This window comes from Kogia breviceps, chromosome 1, assembly GCF_026419965.1.
Source record: "Kogia breviceps isolate mKogBre1 chromosome 1, mKogBre1 haplotype 1, whole genome shotgun sequence".
NCBI lineage: Eukaryota > Metazoa > Chordata > Mammalia > Artiodactyla > Physeteridae > Kogia > Kogia breviceps.
In genome coordinates, this window is record NC_081310.1 from 177,147,469 (window position 1) to 177,170,505 (window position 23,037).

At 40.9% G+C, this 23,037-nt stretch overlaps 1 protein-coding gene and 1 non-coding gene across 7 annotated transcripts in view; one reads left to right on the top strand and one right to left on the bottom strand.

Moving 5' to 3' along the window:
- Positions 1-23,037, bottom strand: part of KPNA6 (karyopherin subunit alpha 6) — a 51,237-nt gene that overhangs the window by 19,477 nt on the left and 8,723 nt on the right. For 2 of the 6 annotated variants that reach the window (XM_067012526.1, XM_067012532.1), the window contains exons 3-4: positions 21,401-21,624; positions 21,180-21,306 (exon numbers count right to left, since the gene is read on the bottom strand). The exons of 3 other annotated variants lie outside the window; for them this stretch is intronic. The gene's annotated coding sequence lies outside the window, so the exon portion shown is untranslated. The remainder of the gene's footprint in view (positions 1-21,179; positions 21,307-21,400; positions 21,625-23,037) is intronic. One more of the 6 variants, XM_067012537.1, reaches the window with a different exon arrangement.
- On the top strand, positions 18,648-18,720 carry TRNAR-CCU (transfer RNA arginine (anticodon CCU)). Its single transcript has one exon. It is a non-coding gene; the product is annotated as a tRNA-Arg (tRNA).

Here is a 23,037-nt window from a genome sequence, read left to right on the forward strand (position 1 = left end):
TATATATTTTGGATATTAATCCCTTATCAGATATATGGTTAGCAAATATTTTCTCCCATAGGCTGCCTTTTCACTTTGTCGACCATTTCTTTTGCTGTGCAGAAGCTTTTAAGTTTTCTAGTTCGAGCTTTCTCGTTTATGTGATCCTACTTATTTATTTTTGTTTTGTGGCTTGTGCTTTTGGTGTCATATCCAAAAAAATCATTGCCAAGACCAAGGTCTTTTTTCCTGTGTTTTCTTCTAGGAGTTTTAACAGTTTCAGGTCCTACAATTAAGTTTTTAATCTATTTTAAGTTGGCAAGTAACATCTTAGTCTTCACTTCCCAGACCCTCTGAAATAGTCTGCAGGACATACTTTGAGAACCCCTGCTCTAAGGAATGAATTGCTGGGTTTAGGCAAGTAAATGTTAAACTTCACCAGATAGTACCACGTTGCCTTCCAATGTGATGCCAATTCACATTAGCTCAGCAATACGTACCAGGTTCCCACTGATGTATATCCTATTACTCAGAATTACCACTTTTGCCAATCTACTGAGTATAAGGTACTTCACTGGGATAATGATTTGCATTACTAATAGGGTTAGATTTTATGTTTATTAGCCATGTTTCCCTTTCTGTGAAAAATGTCTGTTTATGGTACTTCAAATATTTTTCTATTGATTTACTTGTCCTTTTATTTTTTTTAAATTTATTTTTTTTTTTATGGTACGCGGGCCTCTCACTGTTGTGGCCTCTCCCGTTGCGGAGCACAGGCTCCGGACGCGCAGGCTCAGCGGCCATGGCTCACGGGCCCAGCCTCTCCGCAGCATGTGGGATCTTCCCGGACCGGGGCATGAACCCGTGTCCCCTGCATTGGCAGGTGGGCTCTCAACCACTGCACCACCAGGGAAGCCCTATCCTTTTCTTATTGATTTATAGTTCTTTAGATATTCTAGTTATTAACCATTTGTTAGTTATTTGTATTACAAATATCTTTTAGGAGTTTGTCTTTTCATTGTTTGCAATTTTCACTTTATGGAGTTCTTTAACAAGTTCTTAATTATGTAGTTAAATTTTTCTTTAATACTTAGCTTTTTCTGTGTCTTGTTTAATAAATCCTTTCATGCTCCCAAGGTCAGAAAGATACCCTCTCATGTCTTTTGAAAGTTTTAAAGCTTGCCCTTTACATGCCAGTGTTTCATATAACTGAAATTTGATTATTTGTGTATAAGCTTTAGGAAGTTAACACAAAGTCTGAACATTAATGATTTAGGTACACAGGTTAGGAAAAAAAAGAAAGAGAGAAATCATACAGCAGAAAGAATCAACAAGGCAAAACTTGGAACTTTCAAAAGATGAAAAATAGTCAAGTCGCTGGTAAGATTTCTCAAGAACAAAAGAGGACACAAATAATGTTAGGTAACTAAAGAGATTGAAAAGCGAATATGAACAACTTTATGCTAGCTAACATGTTTGAAAAGACAAATTCCTAGAATAATGTAACTTACCCAAAGTGACTCAAACAGAATGTGACTAGCCTTATAACCATTAAATATACTGAATCAGCACTAAAGAATAGTCCCACAAAGAAAATGCCAGGTTTAAATTGTTTTACAAATGAGGTTTTTTTAAAAAAAAAAATTAAAAAATAAAAATAAATAAATGTATTTATTTTTGGCTGCATTGCGTCTTTGTTGCTGTGTGTGGGCTTTCTCTAATTGCGGCGAGCGGGGGCTACTCTTCATTGCAGTACACGGGCTTCTCATTGCAGTGGCTTCTCTTGTTGCTCAGCACGGGCTCTAGGCACGTGGGCTTTAGTAGTTGTGGCTTGCAGGCTCTAGAGCTCAGGCTCAGTAGCTGTGGCGCATGGGTTTAGGTGCTCCGTGCCATGTGGGATCTTCCCGGACCAGGGCTCAAACCTGTGTCCCCTGCATTGGCAGGTGGATTTTTTAAAAAATTAATTGATTAATTAATTAATTAATCAATTAATTTTTGGCAGTGTTGGGTCTTCGTTGCTGCACACAGGCTCTTTCCCTAGTTGCGGTGAATGGGCACTATTCTTTGTTGCGGTGCACAGGCTTCTCATTGCAGTGGCTTCTCTTGTTGCGGAGCACGGGCTTCAGTAGTTGTAGCACGTGGGCTCAGTAGTTGTGGCTTGCAGGCTCTAGAGCGCAGGCTCAGTAGTTGTGGTGCATGGGCTTAGCTGCTCCGCAGTATGTGGGATCTTCCCAGACCAGGGCTTGAACCCATGTCCCCTGCATTGGCAGGCGGATTCTTAACTACTGAGCCACCAGGGAAGTCCTGGGCTTTCTTTTTTTCCCATAAATTTATTTATTTTATTTATTTTTGGCTGTGTTGGGTCTCCTTTGCTGTGCGTGGGCTTTCTCTAGTTGCGGCGAGTGGGGGCTACTCTTTGTTGCAATGCATGGGCTTCTCACTGCGGTGGCTTCTCTCATTGTGGAGCATGGGCTCTAGGCGCATGGGCTTCAGTAGTTGTGGCAGGTGGGCTCAGTAGTTGTGGCTCACGGGCTCTAGAGCACAGGCTCAGTAGTTGTGGCACAGGGGCTTAGTTACTCCGTGGCATGTGGGATCTTCCTGGACCAGGGATCGAACCCGTGTTCCCTGCATTGGCAGGCGGATTCTCAAACACTGTGTCGCCAGGGAAGCCCCCCGGGCTTTCTTTTTAATTGCAGTGAGCAGGGCTACTCTTCACTGCAGTGTGCAGGCCTCTCATTAAGGTGGCTTCTCTTGTTGCAGAGCACGGGCTCCAGGTGCACAGGTTTCAGTAGTTGTGGCACATGGGCTCAGTAGTTGTGGCACATGGGCTCAGTAGCTATGGCTCATGGGCTCTAGAGCGCAGGCTCAGTAGTTGTGGCACACAGGCTTAGCTGCTCCATGGCATGTTGGATCTTCCTGGATCAGGGATCGAACCTGTATTGCCTGCACTGGCAGGCATATTCTTAACCACTGTACCACCAGAGAAGTACCGGAAAGGACATTCTTTTGATAACAATACCAAAGAAGGATAATATGAGAAGGTCCTATAATTTTCCTATATCACTTATGAACAAGGATACAAAAATTCTAAATAATATTAGAGGGAGGTGGGAGAGAGATAAATTAGGAGTTTTGGATTAACATATACATACTACTATATATAAAGTAGGTACACAACAAAGACCAGTGAACTACACTCAGTATTTTGTAGTAACCTATAATGGAAAATAATCTGAGAAAAAACATATATATGTATATAACTGAATCACTTTCTGTAACTTGAAACTAACACAACATTGTAAATTAACTATACTTCAATAAAAAATAAAATAAAATAAAAAAGATAATGAAATAACATCATTAACTGTACTGAAAAAAACTGCCAAACTAGAATTCTATGCCCAATGAAAACACTTTCAAAAATGAAAGTGAAATAGACTTTTTCAGACAAAAGCTCAGATTCTGTCTCTAGCAGACCTGCACTAAAGAAATGCTAAAGTTGTTCAAGAAGAAAGGAATGATACCAGAAGGTAACTCCGATCTTCACAAAAGGAAGAATACTAGAAATGGTAAGAAGTAGGTACATATACAATAACTTTACCATTTAAAAAACTTCCTTAAACCTAAGAAGATAAAATGAGAATTATAAAAAATAATCCAAAAGAAAGCATGTAAAGAGGGAAAAAAGAACCAAGAACATACGACAAACAAAACAAACTGATTTCCAGAGTGACAACATTATCATATTCAAATGTCCAGTTTTTAATTTTAAAAAAATTACAAGGCATATAAGGATAGAGGGAAGTATGGTCCATTCAAAGGCACAAAATAAATGGACAGAAACTTTCCCTGAGAAAGCCCAGACACCGGACAAACTAAGACAAAGACTTTCAAACAACTGTCTTAAATACACTCCAAGAGCTAAGGGGAAAATATAGACAAACAACTAAAGGAAATCAGGAAAACAATGCTGAACAAAATGAGAATATCAACAAATAGAAAAGGAACCAAAGAGAAGTTCTAGAGTTGAAAAGTATAATAACTGAAATAAAGAATTCACTAGAGGAGTTCAACAGCAGATCTGAGCAGGCAACAGACAGAAGTAGTAGGCTTGAAGACAGGAAAACTGAAATTATGCAGTCTGAGCAGAAAGGGAAAAAGAATGAAGAAAGGTGAACAGGACCTAGGGATCCATGGAACTCCAACAAGCAAATCACAATATATGCATTTTGGGAGTCAAATAAATGGGAGGGAAAGGGAAAAAGAATTCTGAAGAAATAATGGCAGAAAATGTCCCAAAATTAATGTAAGACATGAATGTACACATAAAGATACACAATTAATAAGGAGAAAAATTCAGACCCACATCTAGATACATAAACTGTTGAGAGCCAAAGACAAAAAGAAAATCTTGAAATCAGTAAGGAAGAAGTGACTCATCACATACAAGCCAACTTCTCATCAGAAACCGTGAAGTCCAGAAGGCACTGAGATTTTTAAGTGCTAAAAGAAAAAACTGTCAAAGAACTCTGTATCTGACAAAACTGTCCTTCAAAAACAAGGGAGACATTAAGACGTTCTCAGATAAAAGTTGGGAAGTTTGTTAACCACTAGACTTGCTCTATAAGAAATGCTAAAAGGGAGTCCTTCAAGTTGAAAATGAAAGGAAATGAAAGGACACTACACAGTAACTTGAAGCCAGTAAAGGTTAACTACATGGGGAAATACAAAAGCCAGTATTATAGGATTTTTGGTTTGTAATGCCACTTTTTATTTCCTGCATGATTTAAAAGAAAAACATATAAAATAATTATAAACCGATGCTATTGGGCACACAATATATAAAGATGTAATCTGTAACAGCAACAACATAAAGAGGGGATTGGAGCCGTACAGGAACAAAGTTTTTGTATGCTACTGAAGTTAAGTTGGTATCAATCCAAACTACATTGTTATAAATTTGGGATGTTAAATATAATCCCCATGGTAACCACAATCTCTCTATACATATACATACACACACACAAAATAAAAACTAAAAATATACACAAAGGAGGGCTTCCCTGGTGGCGCAGTGGTTGAGAGTCCACCTGCTGATGCAGGGGACACAGGTTCGTGCCCCGGTCCAGGAAGATCCCATATACCATGGAGTGGCTGGGCCTGTGAGCCATGGCCGCTGAGCCTGCGCATCCGAAGCCTGTGCTCCACAACGGGAGAGGCCACAACAGTGAGAGGCCCGCGTACCGGAAAAAAAAAAAAATAAAAAAAAAAAAAATAAAATATATATATATATATACACACACACACACAAAGGAAATAAGAAGGGAATGAAAACAATTCACTACAAGAAACCAACTAAATACAAAAGGCAGTAATAGAGGAAGAAAGGGACAAAAAAAGCATAAGACATATAGAAAAAAAGAACAAAATGGCAGAAGTCCTTCCTTACTAGTAATTACATTATACCTTTTTTTTGGCTGCACCACGTGGTTCAGGAATCTTAGTTCCTTGACCAGGAATCAAACCTGGGCCCCCAGCAGTGGAAGCACAGAGTCCTAACCACTGGACCACCAGGGAATTCCCGAGTAATTACATTATACTTAAATGGATTAAACTCTCCAGTCAAAAGGCAGAGATTGGCAGAGGATTAAAAAAACATGATCCAACTATATACTGCCTGCAAAGACTTACTGTATATCCCCAAATGCAAACAAGTTGAAAGTAAATGGATGAAAAAAGATATTTATGCAAATGGTAATAGAGCTGGGATGGCTATACTAATATCAGATAAAAAATTTTAAGTCAAAAACTGTTTATAAGAGTCAAAGGAGGGGGCTTCCCTGGTGGCACAGTGGTTGAGAGTCCGCCTGCCGATGCAGGGGACACAGGTTCGTGCCCCGGTCCAGGAAGATCCCACATGCCACAGAGCGGCTGGGCCTGTGAGCCACGGCCGCTTAGCCTGTGCGTCCGGAGCCTGTGTTCTGCAATGGGAGAGGCCACAACAGAGAGAGGCCCGTGTACCGCAAAAAAAAAAAAAAAAAAAGAGTCAAAGGAGGGATTCCCTGGTGGCGCAATGGTTGAGAGTCTGCCTGCCGATGCAGGGGACGTGGGTTTGTGCCCTGGTCTGGGAAGATCCCACATGCCGCGGAACAGCTGGGCCCATGAGCCATGGCCGCTGAGCCTGCGCGTCCAGAGCCTGTGCTCCACAATGGGAGAGGCCACAACAGTGAGAGGCCCGTGTACCGGGGTGGGGGTGGGGGTGGGGGGAGTCAAAGGAGGACATTACATACTAATAAAAGTGTCAATTCATCAAGAAGATACAACGATTATAAATGCACCAACTAGAGCCCCAAAATATATAAAGCAAACACTGACAGAAGTGAAGGGAAAAATAGTTCTACAGTAACATTTGGAGACTTCAATACACCACTTTCAATAATGAATAGAACCTAAACAGAAGATTAATAAGGAAATAGAGGATTTTAACATTATAAATCAGGTAGACCCAAAAGACATATAGAACACTCCCACCCAAAAACAGCAGAAAACGTCTTCTCAACCAAGACAGACCGCGTTAAGCGATAAAGAGTCTCAACAGATTCTAAAAGATGGAAATCAGACAATTTGTCTTCCTTCACCACATGGAATGAAGCTAGAAATAGATAACAGAAGGAAACTAGAAAATTCACAAATATGTGGAAACTACAGACTCTTAAATAATAAAGTTGGAGAACTCACACTTCCTGATTTCATAACTCACTACAAAGCTACAGTAATCAAAACTGTGTGGTACTGGAATAAGGATAAACATACAGATCAATGGAATAGAATTGATAGAAAAGAAAAAAAAAGAATTGACAGAATAGAACAGAGTCCAGAAATAAACTCACACATCCACAGCCAGCCAACTGATCTTTGACAAGATGTCAAGTCCATTCAATGGAGTAAGAATAGTCTCGTCAACAAAAGGTGCTGGGACAACTAAATGTTCAGATCCAAAAGAATGAAGTTGGATCCCTAGCTTACACCATACATAAAACTCAAAACAGATCAACAACCTAAATATAGACTATAAAACTCTTAGAATAAAACACAGGGGTGGGACTTCCCTAGTGGCACAATGGTTAAGAATCCGCCTGCCAATGCAGGGAACATGGGTTCGAGCCCTGGTCCAGGAAGATCCCACATGGCGCGGAGCAACTGAGCCCATGCACCACAACTACTGAGCCTGCGCTCTAGAGCTCGTAAGCCACAACTACTGAGCCTGTGTGCCACAACTACTGAAGCCTGCATGCCTAGAATCCGTGCTCCACAACAAGAGAAGCCACTGCAATGAGAAGCCTGCACACCGCAAGGAAGAGTAGCCCCTGCTCACTGCAACTAGAGAAAGCCCGTGCACAGCAACGAAGACCCAACGCAGCCAAAAATAAACAAATTTATATATATAAATATATAATAATAATAATGGTCAAAATGGTGAATTATATTTTACCACAAAAAATTTTTAATTGCAGCATATCTCCTCCATTTAAATCTAACATACAATCCCAGTTTTAACTTTTTTATTTTTAACATTCTGTATTTGTTTATTTGCATTCATTCATCACAGGGCCAATTATATTAACTATATTTTCTTATTTTCTGTGTTCCTGATGTTCTGGCACTTGGGGGCCTTACAAACCCAGGAGAGACTGCCACTCCCATGGCTAGCTAATTCCCACAGATAACAATCATGCCTAAGAGCATGCCTTTGCAAAGGAACCAATCCAGAGCCATATCTACTTTATCTTGCCTGTACACCCAGGAGGCAATATTCCTGTTCTTCAATCATCCCAGGGCCCTAAAAGTAGTAGGCAACTAGAGACTACTCTCATAGCCCAAAGCCCTCCAGAATTATTCAAAATAGCCAATCCTAAACTGTTTACTCTGGCCTGCCTACACTTTCCCTCTGAAACTCCAGGCTCTGGCCTAAACCTTCTGCTTGCTCCTGCCCCTTCTGCCTCCTGACCACCCTGGTGTCTTCCTCTGTGACTCTGTGTGGCCAGTGGTGACCCACTTCCCACCCCCTGACCACCCTGCCCCAGCCAGACCTGTGAGTATAATAAACTTCTTCCTTACAAACCTCATTCTTGTTTCTTCCTGTGGCCTCAGTGACTTTATCATACCATACTCAATATTTACATTTTAAAAACAATCTCATTATTTAAAAAAACTGATAAAAGTGAAGGTGATAATGTTGAAGTATGAGTAGAGGAAGCATTACCAACTTGGTTCTTTCTCCCTTTATAGGCATTTCTCATCCTCTAAATTTCTCATCTGAAACAGTTAATAAAAGTATTGCAAAAGGAATGAAAAATAAGTTTTATAGGCCCACAGAAAGGGATAATTAACTCTAATATTTCCTCTTTTCTGGAGTGGCTGGGGTGATCATGATGAGAGTTTAAAAAGAAAGTTCCCAAAGGCAAGATTAGGGCTGGTCCTTCAACCAGGAGATCACCTTAAGGACACAAATGGAATAAGAAAGTACATAAATGTGAGGGGGAAAAGTAGTCTATAAGAGAATCTGAGTGAAAAAGAAATGTAGAATGGAAGTTGAGGAGAGAGCTGAAATAAGGAAATGAAACTTGTGAGAAGGTGCCTCTGTTCATTCTGGAAAGTAGCTAGGCAAACAAATAGCAGCAGCAGGGTCTTACAAGGTGCAAGTTTACACATCCACTTGGCAAAGCAGAAGTCCATTTACTGTTAAAAGTTCTAGGGGGCTGCAGTGGCCTCCCTCTGGGGTCCCTGATTACCCCTATGCCTGGAAACTAATAGGCAAAAGACAAATTTCTAAAGGCAGCACTGTGGACTGCTCTCCCCCATTACCTGACACATGGTTTTTCATGACTCTGAGCCTGGGCTCTCCCAGAGGGCTCTCTTCCTTCAAGCAGAGCTGACAGTGAAGCTGGAAGGAGAACCAGGCTGTACTTCTTTAGTCACCATGGTGACAAGAAACTATCACAAATATTTGCTTATGACTTCACTGGAGAAGCCAAGCAGGAGGTTAGATTGGAAGGAGGAACATTTGCAGAAGCACATCTGGAATCAGCAACCAAAGGAATGCTGGACTCTCATTCAGGGGCTATCAGGCCGAGGGGCTTTTTTCATCACGCTCTCCCTTACTTGCTGAGCCCAGATCAAGAAATCCACAATACAAATATATCAATACCTTTTCAAGCGTCTGACTGTCTCATGTAGCCTTTGAGTTTTCTTAGTCAAGGAACTCTCTCAAAGTGAATAGGTCCCTGAAGTTGTACCTCCCATTTCTAGGAAATGACTGGCTAATGTTGCCATGCATTTTCTAAGCTTTGAGAACCAAGGGACTAGCAATAAAAATACAAAATAAGTACGGACCCTGTTATGAACTGTACTCCATCCCCCACCAATTCATATGCTGAAGTCTTAAACCCTAATACCCCAAAATGTGACTATATTTGGATAGCGTCTTTAAAAAGATGATTACAGTTAAATGAGGATACTGGAGTAAGGCGTAATCCAATATGACGACTGCCCATATAAGAGAAGATTAAGATACAGATGCACTTAGAGGGACAACACCATGTGAACATGAAAACAGCCATTTGTAAACCAAAGAGAGAGGTCTTAGAAGAAGCCAACCCTGCTAACATCTTGATCTTGGATTTCTAGCCTCCAGAACTATGAGAGAATAAATTTTTGTTGTTTAAGCCACCCAGTCTGTGGTACCTTGTTATGCAGTCTTAGCAAATTAATACAGGCCCTAATTGATAGATGAATAACCTGATTCTCAAGTCATACACTAAGGGAATAGCCAGATTACTACAGTATTCCATTTAATCAATGGTATGTTTAAAATTTTAAGATTCATAAAATTTAAAAAATTATGCACATTTTCTTAGAAAAAAGCATACTACATATAGCCAGCTTTCCTATGTATGGGATGGGAATGATATTACGACAGCTGCTGGCTCTAGGACTTTGCAAACCAAAGTCTTACATTCATGGTCTGTAGTTAACACTATGAAGCAGTCAGTCAGCCTTTTAAAATTATTTCTCAGGGGAATCCCCTGGCAGTCCAGTGGTTAGGACTCCACACTTTCACTGCCAAGGGCCCAGGTTCAATCCCTGGTCCGAGAACTAAGATCCCACAAGCCACACGGTGTGGCAAATAAATAAACAAATAAATAAATTCTCTTGTCCTGGTGCTAAACTGAGCGGGGGCTCCTCTTTGCAGAGGGCAAGTTTCTAATAAAATGTACCTTCCCAGGCACAGAAAATGAGCTAAACTTACTGCCTCTTCCTTCAGGAATGTAAGAAACCTGATTCCTCCCAGAGTGAAATGGCTTTTTTCAGCTGGCCTCTCTTACTTCTCCCTAGGAATTCTCTACCAAATGTGCATCACTGTAAGATTCCTGAGTTAAAACACTGGCCACATGCCAGTTAATTAAAAAGGAAGAGCTAAGAGTGTACTGGGATATAGAGCTTACAGCCTTAGTAAGCTAGTAAGGTTTGATAATGTGCCAAACTCTCTGTAGATATAATCTCCAATCTTCACAACAATCCTGAGAATCCATTTTACAGACGAGAAAAATGAGACTCAGAGGTTAAGTGACAAGCCAGGAAGCTAATAAGTCAACCCTGATCTAGTTGGTCCCAAACTCCAGGTTCTTTTCATTTCCTGAAAAGGGAAGCAATTGGTAACAGCAAATCCATCAATATATGTGCTGCCAAAGGGAGCACAACAGCAAATCCATCAGAAATCTGGGTTGGGGACTGCTCTGTTACCAATAAACAAATCTGCTCCCATTCCAGAATTTCAGTTAACCACAAACTCAAATGCCTTAAAAGGTAAAGAGGTTAATGTTTTTTTTTTTTTTGGCTGTGCTTCACTGCTTGCGGGATCCTAGTTCCCCAACCAGGGACTGAACCCAGCCCACAGGAGTGAAAGCGCTGGGTCCTAACCACTGGACTGCCAGGGAATTCCCAAGAAGTTAATGATTTTTTTAAAAAGATTTATTATTTATTTATTTAATTTATTTTGGGCTGCATCGGGTCTTAATTGCAGCACGTGGGATCTTCGTTGTGGTGTGCTGGCTTCTCTCTAGTTGTGGTGTGCAGGTTTTCTCTTCTCTAGTTGTGGCGCGCAGGCTCTAGGGCACGTGGGTTCTCTAGTTGAGGTGTGTGTGCAGGCTTTAGTTGCCCTGAGGCATGTGGGATCTTAGTTCCCTGACCAGGGGTCGAACCCGTGTCCTCTGCATTGTAAGGCGGATTCTTTACTACTGGACCACCAGGGAAGTCCTGAAGTTAATGATTTTTAACGGGACAATAATAATATGACAACAGGGGTTGCACTCACACTCAATTTTCATAACATTGTGCCAGCCAAACAAAATTTAATTTTAACAAGGGCTAGGGTGAAATCAGCTGTTAAACAGCCCTTGGTATGAGGACAATTAAATAATTACATAAACCCCAGCACCATGCTTCTCTTTTTAAAAAATGTTTTCATACACAAGATCTAGCTGACCTCTAAAACAACCAATGAGAAATATTAGTCAATTAGTAGTATATCCACTTAACAGCTAGGGAACCAGGTTCAGAGGTACTGTGACTTGCACAAGATCATTTAGCTATCAAGTTGTGAAGCTGGGACTGAGATCTAGACCCTGTAATTCCATAGGCCTTCTCTTTTCATCCAACCTCGGAGAACTACTTCTTTTCCTCCTCTGATAAGAAACACAATTCTATTCAGTTTGGCTCCTGGGCTCCTGCCCTTAGACTAGGTTCTATCCATCTTGATCTATTTACTCACGGTCATTTTAACTTCAGAATTACTGACCACTGACTAATTTTCATTAAATTTTTATCTTGTTAAAAAAATGAAATAACATAAAAAAACCAAACAGTTACTGGCAATCAATTTTCTAATTAGTGCATAAGAACCGGGAGCAACTGAAAACTATTACTGGGACTTCCCTGGTGGTCCAGCGGTAAAGAATCCACCTTGCAATGTAAGGGACTTGTGTTCGATCCCTGGTCAGGGAACTACGATCCCACACCACACCACTGAGCTCGTGCTCCTCAACTAGAGCCCACGTGCTGCAAACTACAGAGCCCAGGCCCTCTGGAGCCTGTGTACCACAACTAGAGAGAGAAAACCCGCACGCCGCAACTAGAGAGAAGCCCGTGCACCACAACGAAGAGCCCATGAGCTGCAACAAAAGATCCTGCATGCCTCAACGAAGATCCTGCATGCCACAACTAAGACCTGACGCAGCCAAAAATAAATAAATCAATAAATAAATCTTAAAAAAAAAAAAAACCTAGTACCAAAGACGTTTGCCTAAGAGATTCCCCCCTCCACCCACCATATCTGACTTTTTAGGAATTCAACCTCATAATACAGGTTTTTCTTTTGCAGTGAGTTCTCTCCCTAGACCACAAATCCAACCAACCACAAAACTGAAGTATATCTGACCCTTTGTGAACACCTATACCATCAGAATTAATTAAATCAAAATTCCTCCAAAGTGGATGAAACCAGCTATGATGCTCGGATTGAAAGGGTAGGAAGATAACACACAATACACAAGTGACAGATACAGAGACTAATAAATGCAATCATTTTCGAAGATGTTCTCTAAAACTTACATGGCCGAGTTTCTTATCAAAGATGACGATAAAGACTGGCTTAAATTTTGCCTGTCTTCTTGCTGGTCTACCTGGTAGATAACTACTGTGAATGCGTACAAAGTTGATGGCAAAATTTTGGTACATTTAAAAATCTTTTAAATTGAGGTATAGTTGATATACAATATTATAAAAGTTTCAGGTATACAACAGATTTGACACTATGGATTTATAACATTGTTAGCTAAAATCAGCAATGTAGGACTAGTTCCAGGAATCTCACCACCTACCAATTCTTTGTACTGAGAACCAGCCAGACACTGAATCTTTTCATTGACTATCTGCCCTCCCAAGTTACTGCCCTATTTTTCTGTTCTAATGAATAGGAAAACTTTTTTCAGCAGAAAAATAGTTTTTTTAATTAAAGAGGACTACCTGCCATCTTTATTATGAATTATTTAAACACTTAAAGTTGCAAATGTCATGACTTGGCACTGCACCCTAATTATTTTAGTAATGTCATGACTTGGCACTGCACCCTAATTATTTTAGTAATTGTCTCATAATAAGGACCTTCTTACATAACTACAATACCATTTCAAACAAGAAAATTAACGAAACACCTATTATCTAGTCCATATGCAAATTTCCTTACTTCAAAATGGCTTTTATAGCTAGTTTTTTTCCGCCCAAATCAGAATCTAGTCAAGTTTCAGCCACTGTATTTAGCCTTCTATTTAACATTTTATTATGAAGAATGTCAAATATATACAAAAGTAGAATAGTAAATAAAATGAAACTCAATGCAACAATCATTCAGATTCAATAATCAACTAGCTGCCATTCATCTATGCTTCCATCTACTCACAGACCCTGTATTATTTAAGCAAATTCCTGGCATATCATTCCAACAATATATATTTCAGTATGTAACTCCAAACAATAGAAACGTTTTTAAAAATTACATCATTATTCCAACATTTGGTCACTTTTAATCTACAATGTCCCTGTCCTCCTTTCCCCCAACCCTTTTATTTACTTGTGATATTGACTCTCTGAAGAATGCCTTAATGTCTTAAAGAATGCCCCACATTCTAGTTTTGTGCCATTAATTTATACCCCTATCCTGTGTGTTTCCTGCAAAATGGAAGTTGGGTCTAGAGGCTAGAACAGATTCAGGTTAAAAATACACTTTTGGCAAGAATACATATAGGTGATGTTCTGTGCTTTATACTATATCACATCAGGAGGCATCTAATGGCAGGTTGCCCAGATATTATTAAATTTGATGGTAATCAGATCTCTCTTCTTGAAAGTCATCTATGTACCCTAAGTCTCCATTCACATAAAATTAATGTGACATGTTTCTTGACTATTACACATTTTACGTGTAAGATATAACATAATGAAATAACCAACTTTAAAAAATAGGCATTGCCAACATTGTTGAATCTGTGTGTGCTCTGTTTCACTCTAACTCTTCAAATCTGACTTCCATTCCTTCTACTCCAAAGAAACTGCTTTTATCAAGGTCACCAATAACCTCCACATTGCCTTATCTAATGGGTAGAAATTTCTGTCCTCTTCTTAACCCCTCAACAGTAGTTACTAATTCCTTCTCTCGAAACACTCAGTTCTCTTGGCACCACTGCCAACCTCATCCAATCTTCTCAGTCTCTCTTGATGGCTCCTCCTCCCTATATCTACATACTGGTTTCTATCTTTACTCTCTCGAGGTGATTTCATCCATTCCCGTAACTCCCAAATTTATGTCCCCAGCCCAGTCCTTTCTCTTGAGTTCCAAACGCATATATTCAACTACCTATGGAAATCTTCACTTTCATATCCAAAACTAACTTAATTTCTTACACCCTCCCCCCACCCCAACAATACCAAGAGCAACAGCATTTACAAGTTACTTAATCCAAATCCTAGGTTAAAAAAAAAATCATCCTTGACTCCTTCCCTTCTCACACTTTTTTGATCTAACCTACTGACAAATCCTGAATGTATCTTGAATGTATTTACCTCTCTCTCACCCCATCCAAGTTACTATCATCTCTTGCCTGGTTACTATGACAACCCACCCCCAATCCATCACCACACAACAAAATCAGAGCATAGCACTGCTCTCATGAAGAAGTAAAATCTTCTTCACAATTTAAGGCGCTGCCTATATCTTCATCTCATCTCATTCAACTTTTTACCCTGTCATCATACGCTCCTGTCACAATGGCTCTCTCAGTATTTGGAAATTATCAAGCTGTTTCCAGATACAGTCTTCACATTTCCTGTTTTCTTTCTGTCCACAATGCTCTTCCCTAGCTCTTAGAATTCCTAGGTCCTTCCCCTGTCACACTAACCCAAAGTAAGCTACTCCATTTTTGTCAGAACACCTGTTTTATTTCCTTCGTTACACTATTTACAATCTGTATCTGTTCTCCTCCTGTGTAAGTTCTACAAAAACTTTTGTTGTATCACCAGAATCTATGATATATACAAATATTTGCTGACTGAATCACTGTTCAAATATCTAGTCAATACTTACTGAGCACCTACACTGTCCCAGACACAAGATGTAGCTGTAACAGTTGCTAACAAGTGTTTGCCAGTAAGTGTAGGGTAAGGGAAGAAATGTACAGCAAAGCAATATTCCTTGTGACTGGAGTGGAGCAGAACTTCTGAAAGCAGATTTTAGAAAGATTTCTTCCGAGAAACCCAGAAAGCACAGGTTTCCTCCAGAATTGGTATGAAAAATGAATAGAGACGCTCTGTTGTAAGGACACACACAAATAAACAACTTAAAAAAAAAAAGACTGCAGGACACAAATGGCTCAGAAAAAGACATTTTAGACAGCTAAATCCAGTGACCTTGTCAGTATTCATTCTATTTGACTTTCTAATTTGTCGCTGATGATCACTTTTGCCTTCTTGAAACTCTACCCATGATTCTGAAGGCACCACCCTCTTCCAGTTCTCTCACCTTTCTAACCACTCCTTCTCAGGTTTCATACCCCAACGCCAATCTCTCAATGTCAGTGTGTATCAAAATTCTACCTTTTTGGTCCTCAGCAGAAGCAGCCCCCTTTCCCTAGTGACCTCCCTTAGCTTCAACCTCCACTTTTACACTAAGTACCAAATCTCTGTTGTCACAACCTCTGCCTGTGTGTATTTCCAAATGCATACTGGCTATCTCCACCTCACTTTTGCTCTCCTTAAACCAGTTTCCTCTCCTAGGTTCCCTAGTTAGCAGTTAATGCCATTACCATCCACCTGGTCTTAAAGTCAGCCATGAACTTTCTATTCCCCAAAAACAACAGGTTGGCAAACTGATCTTCACCTGTACCAAAGATTCTCTCCTTAACCAAACTCTATCCAGGCTCCCCTGAGCCCTTTCTCAACTAGGTTCAACCTTGGCCTATCAAGATTTGAACAAAAAACACTAACATAGTTTCTAACAGTTCAAGGTCACATCACTAGATGACCCTAGCCCCCCTTAAAGTGCCTGCCTGAGTAAATCTCAAGGCTGCCAAATGAATTTACTGTTTCAGCCAACACCTGAATATAGGGTTCCTGTTTCCCAGGCTCTGTGGGAGGGTAGGAGACTACCTTCAATAAGCCCCAGTAGCAAACCCAGTTGGGTTTCATGTGGACCACCTCCCCCTTCCTTGCATTTTGTAATTTTTCATTTCCCTGACTTTACTGAGCTCTCTCTCACCCCCACCACCATTCCCTCATCCTTCCTTTAAAACACCCAGTTACCTCTGCACGAAGTTGAAATCAGTTCACACTTTTCCCTATTGCAATAGTATATTACTGATTAAAATCTGTCCTTATCACTTTGGTGTCCAACTTTATCTGTGTTTATCTTTGTTTACCTGTTACTACAAACTGGTTCCCACTGACAACATCCAATGGCTCTGTTTTAGTTCACAACTCATCACTTCACTTCTAGATCATTAACTCTTTGAGAGCAAGAATGTGTAGCACAGTGCACAGCACATACATACTCTCAAATGTTCTATTCAACATTTTTAAACTTTAGTTTTCCAAAAGATCTGAAGTGGTTTACAATAAATTCAACAAAATAAAAATATCAAACCCAAAAATCTGGAAAAGGTATATATACATTTGCACAGAAAATGGGGAAAGATGAATGCAGATCAACAGAACCCAAGAGTCATTTAATTATTGAAATTGACATGTCAGCTACCTGTCAGCCAAAATAAAGCAATGAGTGAGCTCTTACATAGTTCTCAATATCCATGATGGTGTCCTTTGAAGCACAAAAGTTTTAAATTTTCACCAAGTCCAATTTATCTTTTTTGGGGGGGTGGGAGGCTGCTTGTGCTTTTAGTGTCATATCTAAGAAACTGTTGTCTAATCCAAGGTCATGAAGATTTACTCCTATGTTTTCTTAAAAGAGTTTTATAGTTTTAGCTCTTTACATTTAAGTTTTTGATCTAAGTTAATTTTTTAAATTTTATTTTCAGTTTTATTTTATTTATTTTTTGGCTGTACCGCATGGCATGCAGAACTTCCCCGACCAGGGATTGAACCCGTACCCACTGCAGTGGAAGCAAGGAGTCTTAACCACTGGACCACCAGGGAAGGCCCTAAGTTAATTTTTTTTTTTTTTCCTAAGTTAATTTTTATATATGATGTAAGGCAGGAGTCCAACTTCATTCTTCTTCATATGCATACTTCTTCTTTTTAGGCAATATATGTATCAATAGCACATTAGGATAATCAAAATAAACCAGTGATTCACACAAGCCCTTTCTTAATGAATTTAGCATTGAGATGCCTTCAAAGTTTTTATGATAGAACCAATCTACTAAACTAACAAACTCTTGTGATATATAAGTTCCTTTCCTGTGTCTTACTTATTTCCATGTCCTGCTAGGAGACCTCCATCAGGCACCAAGGCAGGCAAGGATCATGATGCTCCTGCCAAAAAAATCACACATCTGTGTCCTTGCCGCTAGATGTGAAAAGAAGCAGTCTTCTCAAGTCCAGTCCAAAATGCTTTCCAAAGTCTCTGGCCGTGGTGGAAAGTTTTTATCTACTAAATCCAGACTAAAAGCCTTCTGAAAGCTCTTTCAAAAATGCCAAAGTCAGGGACTTCCCTGGTGGTCCAGTGGTTAAGACTCCACACTCCCAAAGCAGGGGGCACGGGTTTGATCCCTGGTTGGGGAACTAAGATCCCGCATGCCACAGGGGGTGGCCTAAAAAAACAAACCAAACAAAAAATGCCAAAGTCAATCTCTAATCTCTGCAGAGGGTATGTTCCCAGGGAAAATTCAAATTTGATTGGTAATGATTTAGAAACAATTTGCTTAGCTTTTAAGTCTAAGCTCATACAGAACCTCCATTTATTTTTTATAAATTCTTTTTAAAAATATTTATTTGTTTGTTTGTTTGTTTATGGCTGCATTGGGTCTTCGCTGCTGCGTGCCGGCTTTCTCTAGTTGCGGCGAGTGGGGGCTACTCTTCATTGCGGTGCACGGACTTCTCACTGCAGTGGCTTCTCTTTGTTGCAGAGCACAGGCTCTAGGCACGTGGGCTCAGTAGTTGTGGTGCATGGGCTTAATCACTCTGCAGCATGGGGGATCTTCCCAGACCAGGGCTCGAACCCGTGTCCCTTGCACTGGCAGGTGGATTCTCAAGTACCTCACCACCAGGGAAGTCCCTAGAACCCCCATTTTAGAGGTGAGAAAACTGAGGCATAACATGCAGAAGGACCCAGCTAATAAGTGGAAGACTCTAAGCCAGATCTTTGAAGACTCTAATCCAGATCCTTCTGACTAAAGCCAAAGCTCTCTCTATTACATATACTCTACTCAACAGCATACTAGCCACAGGGGACTCCTTTGTTATTTCTTGGAAGAAGTGTGTCAATGTTTCTTCTTGGATTCTACCACCCTAACCATTGCCTGACTCAATCTGTCAATGACATGTGGTCCAGTTCTTGCCAAGAATAGGGAATACAAATATCAGAAGATACTAACACAGGGACTTCCCCGGTGGTACAGTGGGTAAGACTTTGCACTCCTAATGCAGGGGGCCTGGGTTCGATCCCTGGTCGGGGAACTAAATCCCGCATGCTGCAACTAAGAGTCCGCATGCTGCAACTAAGATCCCGTGCGCCGCAACTATGACCCGGCACAGCCTAAATGAATGAATGAATAAAAGAAGGTATCAACACAGATATGAATGGAAGTAGAATTCTGTAGGGACTGGCAGTAGTTAGGTAGTCATTTGAAGGCTATTTGCCACTTCAAAGGAAAAACAAAAACAACCATTTGAGTTAATCCTCCCTGTTCTGGTGTAGGGTTTGAAAATCTTTTTAAAAAGTTTAACATTCGGACTTCCCTGGTGGTGCAGTGGTTAAGAATCCGCCTGCCGATGCAGGGGACACGGGTTCAATCCCACAGTCGCGGAGCAACTAAGCCCGTGCGTCAGGACTCCTGAGCCTGCGATCTAGAGCCCGCAAGCCACAACTACCGAGCCCGTGTGCCACAACTACCGAGCCCGCGTGCCACAACTACCGAAGCCCATGTGCCTAGAGTCCGTGCTCCGCAACAGGAGAAGCCATTGCAACGAGAAGCCTGTGCACCTCAATGAAGAGTAGCCCCTGCTCGCTGCAACTAGAGAAAGCTCACGTGCAACAACGAAGACCCAACACAGCCAGAAATTAATTAATTAATTTTTTAAAAAAAGAAAAGAAAAGAAATACTTAGGCTGAGCGAAGGCACTGTGCTAGACAGAATATCAACAGGCACACTGGAATAGTGTGGTATTAGTGAAAGGAGCTACAAAGCCAGACAATCTGATTTCTGGTCTGCTACTTAACAAGTGTACAGCCTTGGGTGTCACTTATCTGTATCTCAATTTTCCTAGCCTTGCCCTGTCTACCTCAGAGTTACAGTGAAAATCAAACGAGAATACACATGAAAGCACTTTGTAAATAGTAAAATGCTGTGCTAGTAAGGTAGGATTAGGTTTGGTAATAGTTTTTCAAACTTCTGGAATTTCTCTCAGAGCTTTTTATGACCAAGAAATACTGCAAACAAGGAAACAGTATGAAACAGTTCTGACGGCATGAGTTTCTCAGGGTGTTATTTGTACGCCTGTCAGAACTGTCAATAACCAAGACAATGCGAGAGACTTCTCTATGGACAACTGGGTTAGTCCATAATGGGGCCATAATAAGGCTGCTCATATTCTGGCAGATCCTCACAGGACTGGGCTGAAGAATGATCACTCCAGGAAACAAAGGTTAATCTATAAATCAGGAGGTCTGGCTAAAAGATCATGTGTGAAAAACAATCTTCTGTACACACAACTATATATTCAAAGCTCAAGGCCTAAGTGAATCATTGCACACTGAGGTACTACATCAACCAGACAGCTGACAGTCCAAGTTCTCTAATCCTAATTCTCTCCTAGGATTTACTAGTCCTTTTGGCCCTTGAATCTATATATAAATGCAATGCTCAGACCTAGGAATGGGGAAGTAAGGGGTGGTGAGAGACATAAGAGAGGCCCAGGATAGCTACAGTCCAACTTCTCCTAAAGAAAAATTCCAAATATCCCTTGTAGACTGTGCAGAATCTGGAGGCTCTTACCTTCTTACGAACACCCCATTGCCACTACCACTAGGTGCTACAAGGAACTAAAATGAATTACTTAAAGTAGGAAAACGAAAGCCCTTACCTTCCATTTCAGTCAATGCAAAAACATTCACTGAGTATCTCCCAAGCACTCACACTGCTCAAGGAATCAAGGGGAAAAGAAAAATCCAAATGGTTATCTCCAAACTGACTCAAATAGACAAGTGATTTATTACTCATTTAATAAAATGTGCCAGGCACTGTGCAGAAGCTTCTGCCTTCACGAAGCTTTACAACCTAGTTTAGTCTCACAGCATCAAGAACAAAAACCATAATGAATCTAAGTGTACAATGATGTCAGAGAGTGGAAGTGAGAACTATTTTTACTGTGTGGTGAGCTGTGAAGTAGTCATTGAAGGCTAGATGGTTAATATTTCTAAAGGTAATGGTGTAGGGAGGCACAGCAGTTTAACAGGAGCAAAGATTAGAGATGAGAAAGCCCAAGGTTGGTTTCAGGAACAAGATCAGTTTGGTTAGAGAGGTATAAATACAAAGGCCCACAAGCAAAATGTCTCTGGGAGGTAACAGTGAACTGCTGGCCCCTATTCTGCAGCACTACACCCCTCCATCCCCAGTCTTCAGACAAGAAGGGTTCTGCATGGCCTGTAGGCGAATTACACAAATCTCTCTGACTGGCTCTTCATTTCAACCTTTGGTAATAGGAGAAAGCGTTTTTCTAACAGCCCTTGTGACAATTAAAAGCAGGATTTCTCTAACCTGTAATTCAAAAAGAAGGAGCTAGATTTGGGATGCAATCTTCTGAGGAGCCCAGGACAATATGGGGAAGAAGAGCCAGACTGAGAGGCCACACAAAGGGAACCCTCTCTGTCCTCATTAGACATGCTATGGACAGACACTCGATGTTGCCCCTCAAACCTTGTCAGCTCCTTCCAATATGATGTAGTGAGAAAGAGCAGATTTGGGAGTCACGTGAGCTGGTTCCAATCCCAACTGAATAACCATGGGCAAATTACCCACTATTTTGAGTCTCTGCTTCCATTACCTATAAAATGAGAATAATAAACTTTATAGCCCAGTATGATTGATGAGGTAACATGAAAGTGTCTAGGGTCTAAATGTTGAATCAACGTTAATACCTTTAGCTTCTTAGCACCTACTTCCTTTTTCTTCTCAGCACCTACTTTGAAAGGCTTCAATTCCCCATGAGGGCAATTTCCCAGAAGTCAGAGTCAAAGAGGACGACTATATTTTCTTGCTCTCCATTAGCAGGTGGTTTTTCCTCTTCCTTTCTCCTAACACTGTAGCTCCTTTCTCTTAACCTTTATCCTTCTATTCCATCTTCATTCCCTCCAAAGCTAGGCTGTAAGAACCAATAAGCCAGAGTTTTTTGTTTTGTAATTTTTTTAGGCCACGCCGTGTGGCATGCAGGATCTTAGTTCCCCAAACAGGGATCAAACCTGTGCCCCCTGCAGTGGAAACAGGGAGTCTTAACCACTGGACCACCAGGGAAGTCCCGAGCCAGAGTTTTTAGAAAGGGCCTGTTCTTTACCATTTACCTCACCCCAAGATAAGCAATTCTAACCACGTCTCATTACAATTATTGCTTCTTTGGAAAATTTAAAAGCTGATGACTTTCAAATCTACATCTGCAGTGCATATCTAATACTCAAGGGGTTCCTTCTATCCATGTTCCATAAGCACCTCAAATGCTTAAAAAAATTTTTTTAAGTCATCTCCATAAACCTGCTCCTCATACATTCCTTATACATTTCATTAACCACAATCCCATATCTGGAATTCTGAAATCAAAAGAGCTCTGAAAATAAGAAGGTTTTTATTTTTTTATTTTTTAATTTATTTTATTTTTTTTTGCGGTACGTGGGCCTCTCACTGCTGTGGCCATTCTCGTTGTGGAGCACAGGCTCTGGACGCGCAGGCTCAGCGGCCATGGCTCATGGGCCCAGCCGCTCCGCTGCATGTGGGATCCTCCCGGACCGGGGCCCGAACCCATATCCCCTGCATCAGCAGGCGGACTCTCAACCACTGCGCCACCAGGGAAGCTCAGAAGGTTTTTAGTATATATAACACAAAACACATTTAGCAACAAAACCTGAACAAAATTAACATGAGACTATTTATAGCCCTTATCAATCCCACTCAATTAATATTCAAATGATTTGCCTGAAAATATTAATATTATTAGACTATACAGGGCTCTATCTCAGACCCTGCTGAAGGTGTTATGCACTCAAAAGGGTGAAACTAGGGCTTCCCTGGTGGCGCAGTGGTTGAGAGTCCGCCTGCCAATGCAGGGGACGCGGGTTCGTGCCCTGGTCCAGGAAGATCCCACATGCCGCAGAGCGGCTGGGCCCGTGAGCCATGGTGACTGGGCCCGCACGTCTGGAGCCTCTGCTCCGCAACAGGAGAGGGCACAACAGTGAGAGCCCCGCGTACCGCAAAAAAAAAAAAAAAAAAAAGGTGAAACAGGTTCATGGGCAAGGGGGAGAACTTAGATATTACACTGGTATGTGGCCCTCCAAAGTGCAACCATATCAATAAAGACATTCCCTAGTATCTAATTTTTCTTGCTGGATTTTCTTGAGTATTACATGAGCAGCAATGACACTGACTTCATAAAAGGCAGACAAAAAGTATGCAAGAGCTGTACTACAAAGCTATGGCAAATAGACAGCCATGACTGGGGGACTTCCTCTTAACTGATGGCTGAATCTTGAAGTCATATGACAAGAGGTGGCCTGAGCATGCCTGTTTT